The sequence below is a fragment of the Moschus berezovskii genome, chromosome 18 (genome assembly GCF_049115385.1).
Source record: "Moschus berezovskii isolate FMDL1 chromosome 18, NW_MosBer_1.0, whole genome shotgun sequence".
In the NCBI taxonomy this organism is placed as follows: domain Eukaryota; kingdom Metazoa; phylum Chordata; class Mammalia; order Artiodactyla; family Moschidae; genus Moschus; species Moschus berezovskii.
In genome coordinates this window covers 2,913,832-2,929,832 of record NC_142477.1, presented here as the reverse complement: position 1 = coordinate 2,929,832, position 16,001 = coordinate 2,913,832, and the positions used below count along the sequence as shown (strand labels likewise).

At 50.4% G+C, this 16,001-nt stretch overlaps 1 protein-coding gene across 2 annotated transcripts in view; it reads left to right on the top strand.

Moving 5' to 3' along the window:
* The first annotated feature begins 162 nt into the window (after positions 1–162).
* The window catches only part of LOC129560659 (uncharacterized), a 34,655-nt gene continuing 18,816 nt past the window's right edge, over positions 163–16,001 (top strand). For both annotated transcript variants that reach the window (XM_088827601.1, XM_088827600.1), the window contains exons 1-2: positions 163–302; positions 13,330–13,436. The gene's annotated coding sequence lies outside the window, so the exon portion shown is untranslated. The remainder of the gene's footprint in view (positions 303–13,329; positions 13,437–16,001) is intronic.

The following is a 16,001-nucleotide window of genomic DNA, read 5'->3' as shown; positions in this document are numbered from 1 at the left end:
CCTGGCCACCGTGATTGGCTCAGGGCTGGAGCGGTGACCAATCAGGGCCCAGGGCCGGGCCTCACGCTGGAATCAAGGGAAGAGGCGCTCTGGTTGGCCGGAAGGGGTGGGGCCAGGAGAGGTCAGGCTACAGCAGTGGGAGGGGCGTGAAGGAAGCCTGCGGCGGTTGGCAGCTTTCCCGCGCCCGTCAGGGCAGAGCCGCCGGCAGGAGAAGGAGGCCGCTGCTGGGCCCCGAGTTGAGAGCGCCGTTTCCTGCTGTGGTCCCTGAGCTCCACCTGAGACCGGAGGGAAGCCGTCTGCCCGTGAGTCCTCTCCCGCTTGTCTGTCAGCTTGTTTGAACCACGCTGCGTTTTCTGTCAGTGGAGACCGAGGAAATGCACCTGTGTGGGTTTTGGCTGGCTTCAGGGAAGAAATGCCAGATGACGCTGGGAGACTCCAGTTTAATCTGGATTCAGGTCCTATCTCTTGAAAGCGACGTGAAAGTCCCTCAGTCGTGTCCGACTCTTGGCGACCCCATGGGCTGTACAGTCCATGGTCCTCCAGGCCAGAATACTGGAGCGGGTAGCCTTTCCCTTCTCCAGGGCATCTTCCCAGGCCAGGGATTGAACCCAGGTTAGCTGAGCCACAAGAGAAGTGCAAGAATACTGGAGTGGGTAGCCGGTCCCTTCTGTAGCGGATCAGCATTCCCGACCCAGGAATCAAACTGGGGTCTCCTGCATGGCAGGAGGATTCTTTACCAGCTGAACTATCAGGGAAGCCCAGTATCTCTTAAGGCCAGCTATTAATTGTAGGATTATCCTAATTAGTCTTCATGGGATTAAGGAGCAACCTGCTAAGGTAGCAATCGATGTCCTTTTTCTAGAGGACAAAACTGGGGCTCAAAGAAGGGGGTGACACAGCTACAGCAAGGAAGTGTGTACCTAAACAAAAGCCCCAGATCCTGCTGTTGGAACTCAGGGAAGCCATATGGTGTGGCTTGTCCATGTGACAGGGGCTAAGGCACCCGGCCCACACTGGATACTGTGGGGACCTGACTTTATGACTATCTTCTGGCAGCTCTGAGACTCACAAAAGCAATGTGCACTGAAGAGAGGAGGGACACGTCCCTCCATCCACCCCACCACACCCTCCGGGTACTCCCACACCCTGCCCCCTTTTTCTTGCTTTGTGAGGGAATAAGAGTCATGCTCATGTGACCACATTGGCTGTCCACTGTTCACGAGCTACCAGCTGGAGCTGCTACAGGAGAGGCCAAGAGCCTTTGCCCCTGAGTACCTCTCTTTCCTTTGCACCGTGGGGGCCCTCCTCCTCACCTGCACACCGGAGGCCTTTTCTGAGACATTCAGGGACCCTCCTTTAGTTTGCAACAGGTTGCATCCATCGCTGTCCTTTGAAACTCAGCTCATGAGCTCCGTTGTCTGCATCGCGGCCCACCTTGCTGCCAGGGGAGGGATAGAGTGACAATGAATCCAAAGATCAGACCTGACAGGCGGGAATCTGTGTATAAAGGACCTGATTAATCGCACTGTAGAGGCTGTAGTAGGCTCCAGGGATCTGTAACCAGGGCTTGGGCCAAAGTGACTCCACAGCTGTTTTAATGCCTGGGGAGGGTTCTGGCTATAGTGGGGATGGGGTGAGTCTCCTGAGGTTCTGAAGGCCCACTGTGTGCAGGTTCATGGCGCACAGAGAAGAGAAGGCGGAGTCCTTCCCTGCAGGTGGTCACAGCTCATGGGTGAGCCAGACAGGCAGGCAGGACAAGGTAGCACCTGAGCTGCCTTCATGAGTGAATGGTGTGGGGCAAAGGAAGAGAACCAGGTCTGTTCCCTTATGTGGTGCCCAAGGCGGGTTGTCACCAGACTAAACACTTCCTATGGTGACAACCATCACTGCTGCCTGCAAAGGGTTTATATTGGTGTGCGTCTTCATCTGAGTGGTCAGGCCATCTCTAAACTACACTGGCCATGGGCATTGCCTGTCTTTGGAACTTGACATGTTTCGTCTCTTCCTTACTGAACATTCATTTCCAAGAGGGTTTTGGGGCCACAGGGATGTTGGATTTTTTTCTAGCTTTGTCTCGTGAGAAATGCTTTTCTGGTTGTTGGTGTGGTTTGTTTTTCCAGCTCTCTTTCTTGGCTTATCTTGTGAATTTGTTTCTGCCAGAGGAAGAGCTCAGAATTTGCCTTCTGGCTGAGATGTGACACTTACAACAGCAACGTCTACCTGGATATTATGACCACACTTGCCAAAAGGGCTTTGTTTTGCAGAAGACATCTTGAAAGTACCTACACTGTCCTTTCAGATGCCCAAAGGTTATTTGAAGTAAAATAAAATTAAAAAAACAAGAATTCTCAAGTTTAGTCTTATAGTATGTGGGGAGTCAGAAAAATCCCCTGCAGGAGGGAAACATTACCCACTCCAGTATTCTGGCCTAGAGAATTCCATGGAGTGTATAGTCCATGGGGTCGCAAGGAATCAGACAAAATCTGATGACTGAACAACAACAGCAGTGAAGTTTCACCATTTGTCAAACAGAGACAACAACAGTATTTACACGACTGTGTGCATGTTCAGTTGCTCATTCGTGTCCAGCTCTTTGCAGCCCTGTGAACTCTAGCCCCTAAGATCCTCTGTCCGTGGAATTTTTCAGGCAGGAATACTGAAATGGGTTGCCATTTCCTCCTCCAGGGGATCTTCCCAACCCAGGGAGCGAACCCAGGTCTCCTGCATCTGCTACATTGGCTGGCGGGTTCTTTTCTGCTGAACCACCTGGGAAAGAAGGCATTACATCACTGGGTTATCCAGAGTGATACCGCACACAATACTGGGTGCCCTGGGCCGGGAACCCAGTGGAGGGGGCAGTGGCGGGTCTGGACAAAACGTGCCCATAACTTCGTGTATAGGACGGATGGAGGCTGAGCCTGGCCTATTGGCTGTGACCACAGGTGACCCACTTGCCCCCTACCCTCTGCCAGGCACCGTGGGCCCAGAGGGACTCGGCTTAAAAATTGCTTGCCCAGCCACCCACAAGAGGGACCCTGGTTGTCAAATGAGGATCTGACACCTTGATCCAAAAGACGGCCCCCGAAGTCAGTTTCACACATGAGGGTCCAGGAGGGGTGTCATGTCAGAGACCCCTGGGACAGCAGACAGGATAGAAATGGTGGGGGAAGGTCCCGGAGGCAGGTGGCCCAGGCCTTCCTTCTGCAGGAGCACCTCATCCACCCACCCCCCACTCTTCTGTCCCTCCGATGGCGTTGGGGTCAGCGGCCAGGTTTTCTGGGAAATGGACAAGAGCAGCTTGTGGGCCAACATGTTTCCTTGTAACTGAAACCCATCAACATTTTTCAAGTCCAACCTCAAAGCCAGGGCATTATTTATGTCCACTCCGAGAAGGCCACGCAGGAAAATCCCGGCTGTGTACTGGGGATGACGGAGGCCTGCACTGGCCTGATGTTGAACTTGACTCCGTCTTTGGCAGAATTGTTAAGGCCTCAGACACATGAACCTTACAAGGTCAATTTGCTTTCAAGCTGCCGTTCAGGGCTCGCCACCGCACCCCAGGGCTGGCGGGCTGTAGTTTCTCCTCGTTCCTCCCCGGAGCTGGTGTGGGCCACGGCGGCATCTGTTTCCTGTCTTTGTGGATGTTGTTTTTTGAAAAGAGAGCGAGGAGCTGCCTGCTGGAGGATGGTAGCCGCCTCCACACCAGACTCCAGGACCCACGGTCAGGCGGTGAGGGTACCTGAGCTCCCAGGGAGGCTCAGACCCTGCCTAGCCCCTCTGAGGCCACGTGTGTCGGGTCCAGACCCAGACTGACCACTTCCTGGGGGCTCAGCAGCCTCAGGCACATGGCTTCCACACTGGGAACCTCAGTTTTTCCATCTGTAGAATGGAGGTGATGGCACGTCCTCCCTGCCAGGGGACATGGGACAGGGGAGAGGGACGTGTTTCTTGCAGTTTCCAGCTGAGGCCTTGTGGGCATGAGCTGGTGTCCAAGACGGTTCCCCGACTTGGCTAAGTGTGGTGATGAGCATGGAGTTGGGGGCGGGGGCCCGTCCTCATAGCCTGGACAGTGGGGTGAGGGTTCTAGACTTTGAGGCACCTCAAGTCTAATTTTGACAACTCCGCATGTAAGGACAGTGCAGCAGCAGGTGTTCTCGGGGACTTTCAGCCTAGACACAAACCCCCATCCCGACCCGGCTTGTGGTGTAGGGTCAGATCCCTTTACCGAGAGAAGGAACAGAGACTCTGAGAGGTGGGGCAAGGAGACCAAGGCCACTGGGCCCGGCAGGGGCAGAACCAGCACTTGAAATTGGATGCTGCACCCTCGTGTCAGTCTCTTTGCCCTGAACCATGAGAACTGGACTATAGAGCAGGCTGAGCACCAAAGAATTGATACTTTTGAACTGTGGTGTTGGAGAAGACTCTTGAAAGTCCCTTGGACTGCAAGGACATCAAACCAGTCCATCCTAAAGGAAATCAACCCTGAAAATTATTCATTGGAAGGAATGATGCCGAAGCTTAAGCTCCAGTACTTTGACCAACTGATGTGAAGAGCTGACTCATTGGAAAAGACCCTGATTCTGGGAAAGATTGAGGGCAGGAGGAGAAGGGGCCATCAGAGGAAGAGATGGTTGGATGGCATCACTGACTCCATGGGCATGAGTTTGAGTAAGCTCTGGGAGATGGTGAAGGACAGGGAAGCCTGGTGTGCTGCAGTCCATGGGGTCTCAAAGAGTCGGACGTGGCTTAGTGACTAAACAACAACAAAACGTGGTCTTCAGCCCCCATCTCACTCGTACCCCCAGGCTTAGTGCCTATGCCATGAGCCTGTCCTACAATGAGGTGTCAGGGGCCATTGTCTAGTCCCGAAGCTATTCATATCTCTATTCATAATTCCACCATTACACATGCATTTCTTTGCCCGTAAAGCTTTTATGTCTCTTGAGTCTTAAGTGCTGAGGCTTTTATACACCCCACCTGGTTTCCTCTGGGCCTCTCTTGGTTTTGTGGAAGTGTACTTGTTATAAACAGGAGAAGGAAATGGCAAAGTTATAAAGTGAATTCTAGACATGTTTAAAGAGTCTTGTCTTTAAAGTTCCCCAAGGTCGGCTCTGCCCAGGTCCCAGGTATTTGGGCTGAAATCTGTGCCCCTCGGGTTGCGGTTCTGACGTCCTCCCATGTCTCTTGGCCGGTAGTTCTGTTTCATGGGGAATTCTGCCGGCAGGGTGTTAACCCTTTGGTACATGAATCAGGCCACTGTGGGAGTATTTACACTGCGGAAATTGGCAAATGATGCAGCTACAGTTCAGGGTTGGTTTTTCTTCCTGGAGAGCAGGGGGTTGGGCAAGGGGATGCATACGTTATCAGCATGCCCCTGCTCTGTGCCCACGTGTCTCCCTTTCCAGAAGAGGTCAAGTGTCTTCAAACGTGTCTGTTGTATTTTTGCTTCTCGTTATGACACTTTTTAATTTCTGCATGTTCTGTTTGGTTCTTTCGCAAGTTGGCTGTGTCATTTTCTTTAATGGTTTCCTGTCTTTGCAGGACCTTTCTATCTTGAGGTTTATTTCTCTAAGCGAGGTGAGCTTAGCTGATTTCTTAGATTTATTATCCATCTAATCGTCTCAGAAGTGAAGTCGCTCCCAAAGCTGAGGGGGTCACTTCTGCTGGTTCTCCTCCGGCTGGCTTTCATCCTGATGGGCCTGGCGCTCTTCCCCACTGGCCACCACCCTTCCATAACCCACGGAGCAGTTCCCAAGCCTGGGAAGAAAGTGCCCTTATCCAGAAAGACTTGGCACTTGCATTCTCCACTCATCTGAGGCGTCATGGATAGGATCCCCTTGAACCAAGGTCACAGGCTGATGTGCCTGCACCCACTGGGGTCTTCACCTGCTTCTTCCCCTGGTCGGCACCAGCACCACCTTCCTTGTTATTCCCGTGGTTGGAGGAGGGAGGCCCTTTCTGGGTCACCTGAAAGTGTCGTCTTCTGGGAGTCTGGCTCCATGGGGAGGGAGGGGTCTTCTGTTAGATCCCTCATCTTGGGCAGTTGCTCCTCTGGGTCTTCTCAGGTATTCAGCAACTTTAAGGCGTGACACTTTTTTTTTTTTTAAATAATTGTTTACCATGAGAGGGTGGATCTGAGTAACCTACCCACCCATCATCAAAGCAGGCCTGTGAATGAATACATGTCTTTTATTCCTTCAACAAGCCAGGCCTTGGGAGCCAGACCCTATGCCAAGAGCTGAGGGGTAAATCCGCCCCAGCCAGTCCTGCAGCTCCAGTTAACTCAGAGACCACGTTCTGGGTCCGGGCTCACTGGAGACAGTCGAGGGTACCATGTCCAGGTTGTGTAGAAGGCATGCTTAGGCCAGCACCCATGTGACCGTGCCTGAGTGACCACAGCCGCTCCTCCAGGGTGGTGCAGATGTGGTCAGCAGGAACCATGGTGCAGAAATGCCTCCCTTCAGATACTTGCCCAGGGACTGAGCCCTTTCTTGTCCCCTCCAGGAGCTGTCCAGGTGGCAGGCGGGCGTGAGCAAGCCAGGGTCGGCCCCCTGTGGCAGTCAAGCCTGCCTCCTCATCCAAGAGTATTAAAGTGAACCCGAGGATGCTGCCAGAAGTCAAGGAAGGACTGCGGGAACATCCTCTGCCAGCACACAGTAGGAGCTCAGCAGGACTGTCCCCCACCCCCCACCCCCCCCGGATCACTCAGCAAATATCATAAAGCCACGCTCCCATGAGATGACACGTTCAAGTGACCCAGAAATGGCCCCTGTCTTCCCAATTCGGGAACTAGAAGGAGGCTGGTCCTGGCGCCAATCAGGGGATGGGGCCCAGCCCGTGCCAGATGCTCTTCCTCCCAGGAGGCACGTCTGTCACCTAAGCAGACAGACCCAGCCTGGAACAGGCCTGCCAACTCACATGCATGCGGGACCCTGGTGCCAACAGGAAGAGCAGGCAGGCCCCAGGCCTGCCAAGAATGCAGCCAGTCATTAGGGACTGACCAGGCATCACGTGCCTTGAACACATTCGAGGAGAACACGATCCCTCCCACAGAGCAGCCCTGGCATCAGAGGCTCTCCGAGAGGTGGTGTTATCCTTGGAGCTGAGGAAGCCGAGGGCACAGAGAAGGGGAGGTTGACCAGGCCCCTGTGGTGGTCAGAAGTCCGGCCCAGGCTTCCCACCGGGGCTCCAGGGCTTCCTGGCCTGGCGGTGCTCAGGAGGCGTCCTGTGTGTCCCTGCCGTGTACACACGCTCCCCGCAGCTCCTGCTGGACCATGAGCCGAGGAGGGGTACAGGATGCCATGGAGGCGCCCCCACCACCCTCGGGTCTGAGCACTTGGCACCCCCTAATTCCCTGATGGCAGTGACGGGGCCCTCTGGGTTGGGCAGCAGCCGTGGGCTCAGGGTGGGCTGGGGAGGTGTGCTGCCTGGGAGCCCTCTGGGGGCAGCTAGGGACCCCATTTCGGCCTCGCTGAGGCCAACCTTCCAACAAGGTCGGAGGCTGCCCCTCAGCGGAGACGGGTGACTGTGATGCACAACATGCAGGCTCAGGCAGCCGTGCGGACGCAGAGGGGCCCTTGGCATCCTCGACCGCCAAGAGTCCCCCACAGGGATGGTGTTGCTTGTTCTGTGATTCCCTTTTTCCTTCGAAAAGGAAAGTGTCAGGAGTGACTGTGGTGGGGTTCCTGTGAGTTGAGCCGGAGCGGAGGTTTAACCCCGTCCAGTCTGAGCTGGGCGAGCCTCCTCCTCCACTACCCCACCTTGGATGGATCAGTCCTGGTCACTCTTCTGGGCCTTCTTGGCTCTTGAGCAGCTTTAAGGTGTGGCATTCGTTTTCTTACTTCTTGTCTTTGTCCAGCCTTTGGTGGCAGTCCATTGCAAGGGCCCTGACCCTGCCGCCTCCCCGAGCCCCTTGGCCCTCCCCACGCCCACGCCAAGCCTTGAGGCCCCTGTGGTTCTGTGTCCTCCAGACTCCCCACCCACAGGGCCAGTCCAGACAGAAGCCACCGTCTGAGGTGTCCGACTGGGGGAGGGGACCTGCATCTCTCGGTTTCTTCCCGCCAGGATCAGGCTGTTGTCAGGCTGGGTGCCAGCGTTTAAAACATCCCATGTGTGTAAGAACGAGGATATCCCATTTGTCCAGTGAGTCCCACGACCCTTTCTTGATCTGGCCAGATGTTTTTCTTGAAGGGACCCTGTCGCTCATGTAAACAGCAGAGCGTGTTTTCCCAGGGATGCCAGCCCAGGCACTGCTTCTTGACCACCGTCGAGAGAAATCTCCACGGACTCGGAGGGATATATTTTGGGTCTTTGCGTGCGGCTGAGCAGAGCACACAGAAATAAACCTGGGCTGCAACAGGAAAGATGGAGTTGGCCATACGGGGCCATCCACGGTCACTCCCAGTGCCCCATGTGGTCAACCCCTCGCCCGGGAGCCCCCAGGCAAGAGGCATTGCCGCCTCTTGGGTCTGGGTGCCCCAGGGCTCCTGGGGTAGGAGAAGCAGCTTCCAGCTTCTTTGCAAAGAGAGTCTGTGCAGGGGTGGTCTTAGAGGCCTCAAGGTCGTGGAGAGGCGGCATAGCCCCAGTCATGGGGTTGGGCGGGGCTGCTGAGAGCACCAAGAACTCCCCACAACTGTGAAGATAGTCACGTGTGGCAAAGATTTGCAGAGGAGCAAAAGGTGGGCTCAGAGAGGCTGAGTCACTCGCCAGAGACAACACAGCAGCAGACCAGGACTCCGACCCAGGTCGCTGAAACCACGGCTCCCTCCTGTGCCCATCTGACCGGCCCCTTGAGGGCAGCAGGAAGATCTGGGCTCCCCTGGCCTGAGCCCCCGTGCCTGCCTCCTCTCATCCGTGCGGGGATGTGTCCATTCCCAAACCATGCGCTGTGTCCCCCACCCCTGGGCCATCATGTCAGGCTCCAGGCCCCCTGCAGGTGAGCCCCACGCCCACCAGCACACCTCTGAGCCTTGCCCATCTGGTCCCTGTGCCCGAGTGTCCTGATCCTAAGTGTGTTCTTGAGGCAGCCCAGGACTGGAGCCCTGCTTCTTTGAAGCTCCCTGCACCAAGCCCAGTGAGGCTCTGCCTTGTGGCTTCATGACAAGTGTAGTGGGCTAAGTGGTGGTCCCAAAAGCCATCCATCCTTCTGAAGCCTGCCAAGGTGACCTTATTCTGATGAAAAGTCTTGGCAGATGGAAGTAAGTTCCTGACCGCTGCACCAGATCACCCGGGATGCATGTGGACCCTGAATCCAATGACGGGTGTCCTTGGAAGAGAAGAGGGCATGATCTGAGGCACAGAGTCACCCAGGGGAGAAGGTTTATGCAGATGGACACAGAGGTTGGGGTGATGTGGCCACAAGCCCAGGGAGGCCTGGGGTCTCCCAAGGGCTGGACAAGGCCAGAGGGACCCTCCCCTGGAGCCTCTGGAGGGAGCTCAGTCCTGCCCACACCTTGATCACAGGTTTCTGACTCCAGAACTGAGGGAGAATGAATTTGTGTTAAAGTTGTCCAGTCTGTGGTCAGTGGCTGCAGCTGTCCCTGGACACTGAGAGTGAACTTGCCAGCTCCAAGGTGAGAACAGTGGCAGGACCCACCCCCCACCCGCTGACACACAGTTTTGTCATGAGGTTAAATGAGTCAATACGCACTGCTGCCTGAATCAGGGACTGACACTTGGATCTCAGCCCCCTTCACCTCCCCTTCATCATCCCTGGCATTGTTGGGGCCCTCATCCACTCGTTCAGTGGACATGCGGTGCTCCTGCCCAGCCCCGATGTGGACAGCGAGGCCAGCGAGCTGGGAAGCTCCGCGCAGGACTCACCCTGCCTGCTGAAGCCGCACGGACATGGTCTGTGCAGTGACATGGAGGCCCGGGAGAGGCTGGATCCTCCGGTCGTGGGAGGCACGGGGGCCTCAGCATCAGAGGTGGAGGGGTGAGCTGGGTTCATCCAGGGGGATGCAGCCCTTCACTCAAAGTGGGGGAAGAACCCCACGTGGCACCCAGTGTCCAGGGGCCTCCCCTTGCCCTGGTGGGTGATGGGCACAGCCATGGATGACCACCGGAAGTCTGCATCTCACTAGGGGCCGAGGCTGGTGCTGAGTGAATCCTCAGTGAGGTTTTCTTCTTAAAAACCATCCTAAGTGACTTCGGCTCCATTGTTTTTTGCTAAAAACCTACAATGATCCCAAGAACTTTGTACACTCCAAGGGTGGTGACAGGACGTGGAGCCCAGCACAGACCCAAGTCAGCCCTACCCTGCGTCCCAAGGGCCGGCCACACCATCCCCCTTCTGTGATCTGGCTTTCTTCTGCCAGGACTCCCAGAATGGTGGAAATCCACGTGTGGCCTCAAGCTGAGGGGCCCAGCATGTGATCCAAGCCCCTGGGGGTTCCCTTGGGAAGTCTGGTGGACCATAGTCGCCACTGCTGTCGGGCAGCTCTGTCTCGGGGAATGTCGTTTCTTTGCTTTCTGTTGTGATGGGGCACCCCAGTTATCTCGGGGCAATTGGGAGGTCTGCTGGGGTTACATGCTCCTGCTGTAGATAGGGAAACATTATCGCTGCATTGACGCTGCTCACTCGATACTGGGAATCTGTTCAACAGAAATGGCAAGGGGAACAGAGAAAAACAGAAACAGAAAAATGGAGAGTTGCTGGGTTGCTTCAGGACTTACCTGTGATTAAGAGTGTGTGCAGCCTGCCCGTGAACCCGGGTTCCCACGCCTTCCAGCTACCAGGTGTCAGGCGCTGATTTTAGACCCCCAGCTTCACTAAGGAGTCATTGACAGATACAGTTTGTGTGTATTTCAAGTCTACATTGTGATTGTGATGACTTGATGTCCATAGATGTCGTGGAATGATTGCCCAACACTCGCATCGCCTCACACGGTTAACTCTGTGTGTGTGTGTTTTATGCTGTTCTTATAATCCATGAACACAATATAGATAGCTCTCCATTTTTTTTAGATCTTCTTTAATTTATCTTAGAAGTCTATAGTTTGCTGTAAGTCTTGCACTTGTTTAATTAGATATCTTGATATTTCAGTGCCATTATAAATTCCTAATAGAGATAGAATTGACTTTTCTATATTCACTTGCTAAATCCATTAATTTCAAATCATTCTAATTGTATTTTCTTATGTATACACAATTATGTCTGCAAATAAGTGCTTTTTCCCCCTTCGCAACTGTGATAACCCTTTTCTTTTTCTTACCTTATTGTACGGACTAGGATCTCCAGTACCGAGTACAATGGTGAACAGAAATACTGAGAATAAGTATCCTTGTCTCTTTCCCATTATCAGAGGAAAACCTTTCAACCTTTCAGTATTTCACCATCCCATATGATATTAGCTTTTTTATGGATATTTTTATCAAAATATGTAAATTCTTCTCTGTTAGTTTACTAAGAGTTTTTTCTTAGTCATGCACTAAAATTATTACATTAAGTTTTCTTAAGTTTATTTTCTGTAGATTTTGAAACAGGTGATTTTTCTTTTATGTGGTGACTTAACTTTTAAAAAATTTTGTGATTCTAAAACAACACCAACCTAATCTTGATGTATTCTCCTTCTGTTGGATTTTATTTGTTAGTGTTTTATTTAGGATTATTTCATCTATATCCAGAGTCTGTAATGTTACTTTCTTGTACTTCTTCCTTGTTGGTTTTAGTATCAAGGTTATGCTAGTCTTATAAAACAGGGTTGGAGAGTGTTCCTTGTTTATCCCCAGAGTTCCTGTGAGATTACTGTTTCCTTCCCTCGATTTTTGGAAGAATTTATTGGCAAAACCAGTTGGTTTCATTGTGGGGAGGCTTTTAATTTCAGATGTAATGTTTTTCATGCAAATAAAAATTTCTGATTTTGTATGTCTTCTTGGGTCTAGTTGTGTAAAGCCTTTCCCCGCTGCTAGGAATTTATTGAGGCCAGCAGACTCTCCAATTAGTAAGTGAACTGTGGTTCATCATATCTTTTTATCTGCAAGATGTGTTGTCTCCCCTTAGAAAAATCCTTGATACTGGTGATTTGTGCTTTGTCTGTTTTTCTTAATCAGTCTCTCTAGGGGTTTATCAGTTTTGGCAGTCCTTTCAAAGAGCCCACTTTTGGCTTTGTTTTGAAAAAATTCCATATTGCTTTCGGTTTCCTTATTTTCTTCTCCTTTTTTCCCCATCTGCCTTGTGTTTTGTTTGCTTTGCTTTTTTTCTGGTTTCTGCAGCCCATGGGGTCGCTAAGGGTCGGACACGACTGAGCGACTTCATTTTGACTTTTCACTTCATGCATTGGAGAAGGAAATGGCAACCCACTCCAGTATTCTTTCCTGGAGAATACCAGGGACGGGGGAGCCTGGTGGGCTGCTGTCTATGGGGTCGCACAGAATCGGACACGACTGGAGTGACTTAGCAGCAGCAGCAGCAGGGATAGAGGCTTAATTGATTTTTAGCCTTCCTTCTTTCCCAGTATATGTGTGTAAGGCTTTAAGTTACCCTCTAAACACAGTTTGCTGCGTCCCACAAGTTTGAGTAAGCCAGATTTTTATGGAAAATTATTTTCTAATTTTCATTGTGTTTTTTAAAAATGATTATTCATGAAATTCTTCAAGCAGTATGTCATTTAACTTAATGTTTGGGGTTGTTTTTCTAGTGACCCTTGTTTGATTTCTAGCTTAGTTCCATGAAGAGCCCCGTCTTAGACTTTTGGGGCTACTATTATAAATACCATAGACTAGCTGAAAAACAACAGAAAGTTGTTTCTTATAGTACTGGAGGCTGGCAAGTCCCAAGAGCACCAGCGGGTGCCACGTCTGCTGAGGCCTGTCTCCTGGTTCCTAGACTGCCTGCTGCTTCTCCCTGTCCTAACAGCATGGGCGCCCGTTCCCTCCTGCCCTGAGCCCTCCCAGAGTGCCTGCCTCCTGGGCTCATCACCGCGTGCGGGGTGCAGTTTGAGGCACATAGACCGTCAGCCCACTGCAGCCCCTAAGTGTACCCCGCATTAGTTCAGTCCTTTGAAAGAGTTTGAGCTTTCCTAATGGCCCAATATATATTCATTTTGTGATATGTTCCTTGGGCCCTTGAAAATAATATGTATCAGTGAGAAAGCAATATTCCGTGTGTATCAGTTAGATCAGGTTTGTGACTCATGTAATTCGGATTCCGGTAGCCACGTTTTGTAAAGCAGAAGTAGGTGAAATTACTTGCAATGTATTTTATTTTAACACACCCAAAAATATTATCATTTCAGTGTGTAATCAACATGATAAAACCTAATGAAATATTTCACGTTCTTTTGTTCACACTAAGTCTTTAAAATCCAGTGTGTGTTTCATGCTTGCAGCACATCTCATCGTAGAGCCAGTCGCAATTCAGGTACTTCATGGCTGCGGGTGACTACGTCCCAGGGAGCCCAGTTCCCTGAGAGATGTGTCTTTAACGTCTCCCACTGTGAGTATGAACTTGGCTGTTACTCCTTTTCTATTTCTGTCAGTTTTATGTATTGATATTTTGAGGTTATGTTATTCGGTACATTCAAATGTGGAATCCTCATGTTCTTGCTGGACTGAACTTGTATCAGTATGAGAAGCTCCTTTTTAAGGCTAGTGATGCTTCTTACTTTAGACACTATTTGACAGTGATATTGCCACATCAGTTTTCTGTCCTTGTTTGCCTGGGTATCTTTTACCTTCACCTGTCTAAAAGATCTTCCATCTTAACAGGAACCTCTGTGACTAGTGTATAGTTTTCATTGTCATCAATTGATCGTTTTTATCTTTTAATGAGAGTATTTGCTCTATTTATAATGTTGATATTTCAGTGCATAGATACCGTGTTACTGTTTGTTTTCTGTCTGTCTCACCTATTCTGTGTTCTTTTCTCTGGCTTCTTGTAGAAGTGTGAAGTCTTTTTCTAGTTCTGTACTCCTCTGTCAGGTTGTTGGGTGTCCATTCACAGATAGAGCGTGTGTTTTACATTCAAGTCTAACTTAGTACTTTTATTGCCTCCCTGACACGACTGTCTCCTCCTTGTCACTGTTATACTTTAAATTGTTAGATATATTTTTGGCGTTAACATCATGGTTTTGTAGAGTTAATGTTTACCCTCACAGTTACCTCATTGTTGGTCTTTACTTGTTTTTTATATTTCTGTCAGAGACTACTTTTCTTTTTCCCAAAGCACTGCCTGAATATTTTTTTAGTTCATGTCTGTGCATGATGAGTTGTCTCATTTCCATTTGCCCTAAAAGTCTTTATTTTGTTTTCACTTTGGAAGAGTGTTTCTGTGGGGTATAGAATTCCAGGTGGGTGGGTGGTTGTTTTTCAGCATTTTACAGATGCCCGTCCATTATCTTCTGACTTCCTTGTTCTTGAAAAGTCATCTCTCAGTGTTTCTGTGCCATTCAAAGCCACACCTTTTTTCCTCTGAGCTTGAACATTTTCTTCTTGCCTTAGGCACCAGCAGAGCTGCTGAAACCAATGTGTGGTTTTCATTTTTGAGTCAATGGTCTGATTCTTGAACCAACTCTTGCCACTGTCCCTGTCAGTCAGTTCAGTCACTCAGTGTCTGACCCATTGCGACCCCATGGACTGCAACATGCCAGGCTTCTTTGTCCATCACCAACTCCTGGAGCCTGCTCAAGCTCCTGTCCATCGAGTCGGTAATACCATCCAACCGTCTCATCCTCTGTCGTCCCCTTCTCCTCCTGCCTTCAGTCTTCCCCAGCATCAGGTTCTTTTCCAATGAGTCAGTTCTTCGCATCAGGAGGCCAAAGTATTGGAGCTTCAGCACCAGTCTTTCCAATGAATATTCAGGACTGATTTGCTTTAGGATTGACAGGTTGGATTTCCTTGCAGTCCACGGGGCTCTCAAGAGTCTTCTCCAACACCATAGTTCAGAAGCATTGATTCTTTGGCATTCAGCCTTCTTCATGGGCCAACTCTCACATCCATACGTGACTGCTGGCTTTGACCAAATGAACTAGTACTAAATGAGCTCCTACATAGCTTTGGCTAAATGAACCTTTGTCGGCAAAGTAATATCTCTGCTTTTTAATATGCTGTCTAGGTTTTTCATAGCTTTCCTTCCAAGGAGCAAACATCTTTTAATTTCACCATCTGCAGTAATTTTGGAGCCCAAGAAAATAAAATCTGTCACTGTTTCCATTGTTTCCCCATTTATTTGCCATGAAGTGATGGGGCCGTATGCCATGATCTTCATTTTTTGCATGTTGAGTTTTATGCCAGCTTTTTCACTCTCTTCTTTCACTTTCATTAAGAGACTCTTAAGTTTCAACCCCTGTAGGCATTTCTTATTCCCCTTTCTGTCTTTTCTCCACTATGAGGGTCCCCATTTATAGTTTTTAACAACGTAGTTTAACAATGGGCTCCTTTGATATATTCTATACTTTTTTCCCCACATATATATATATATATTTTTTTTTTTTAACCGATCCATCCTTCAGTTCACTGATCCTCTCTTCAGCTACGTCCAATTTGATGTTAAGCCCAGAGACTGAGATCTTAAATTCAGTTCACTGTTATTGTAAAGTTCTAGAATCGCTTTTGATTCTCAGAAATTTTTCCTTTTTTCAAGTGTATTTTTGAACTGGTGACATTTGCATTTGATCCCTGTAGCACACACACACCTCTGATATGCTGATATACATTGATACCTCTGGGTCTGTTTCGGTTCTTTTTCTCTTGCTCGTATTTGTTGTTACACCCTTTTTTGCTTTTTTGGTTGCATGTTGGGCATTCTGTATGGAAAACCCTAGAGGTTCTGGTGATGCTGTCTTCTCCAGAGTTTCCTCTGACGCAGACCTCTAGTGGACACAGAGCTCTCTGTTCACTCAGGGTTTGAGTGACTTGAGGCTAGGGGGTCCTTGTAAGCTCAGTCTCAGCAGCCTTCCCCCACCGTCCCCCCCTAACCCCAGGGAGGAGCGCTCCAGCGTCTCTGTCTGATTTAACATTTTAACCAGTTTATTGAATGACTGTGTGACTTCACTAGAGTCAA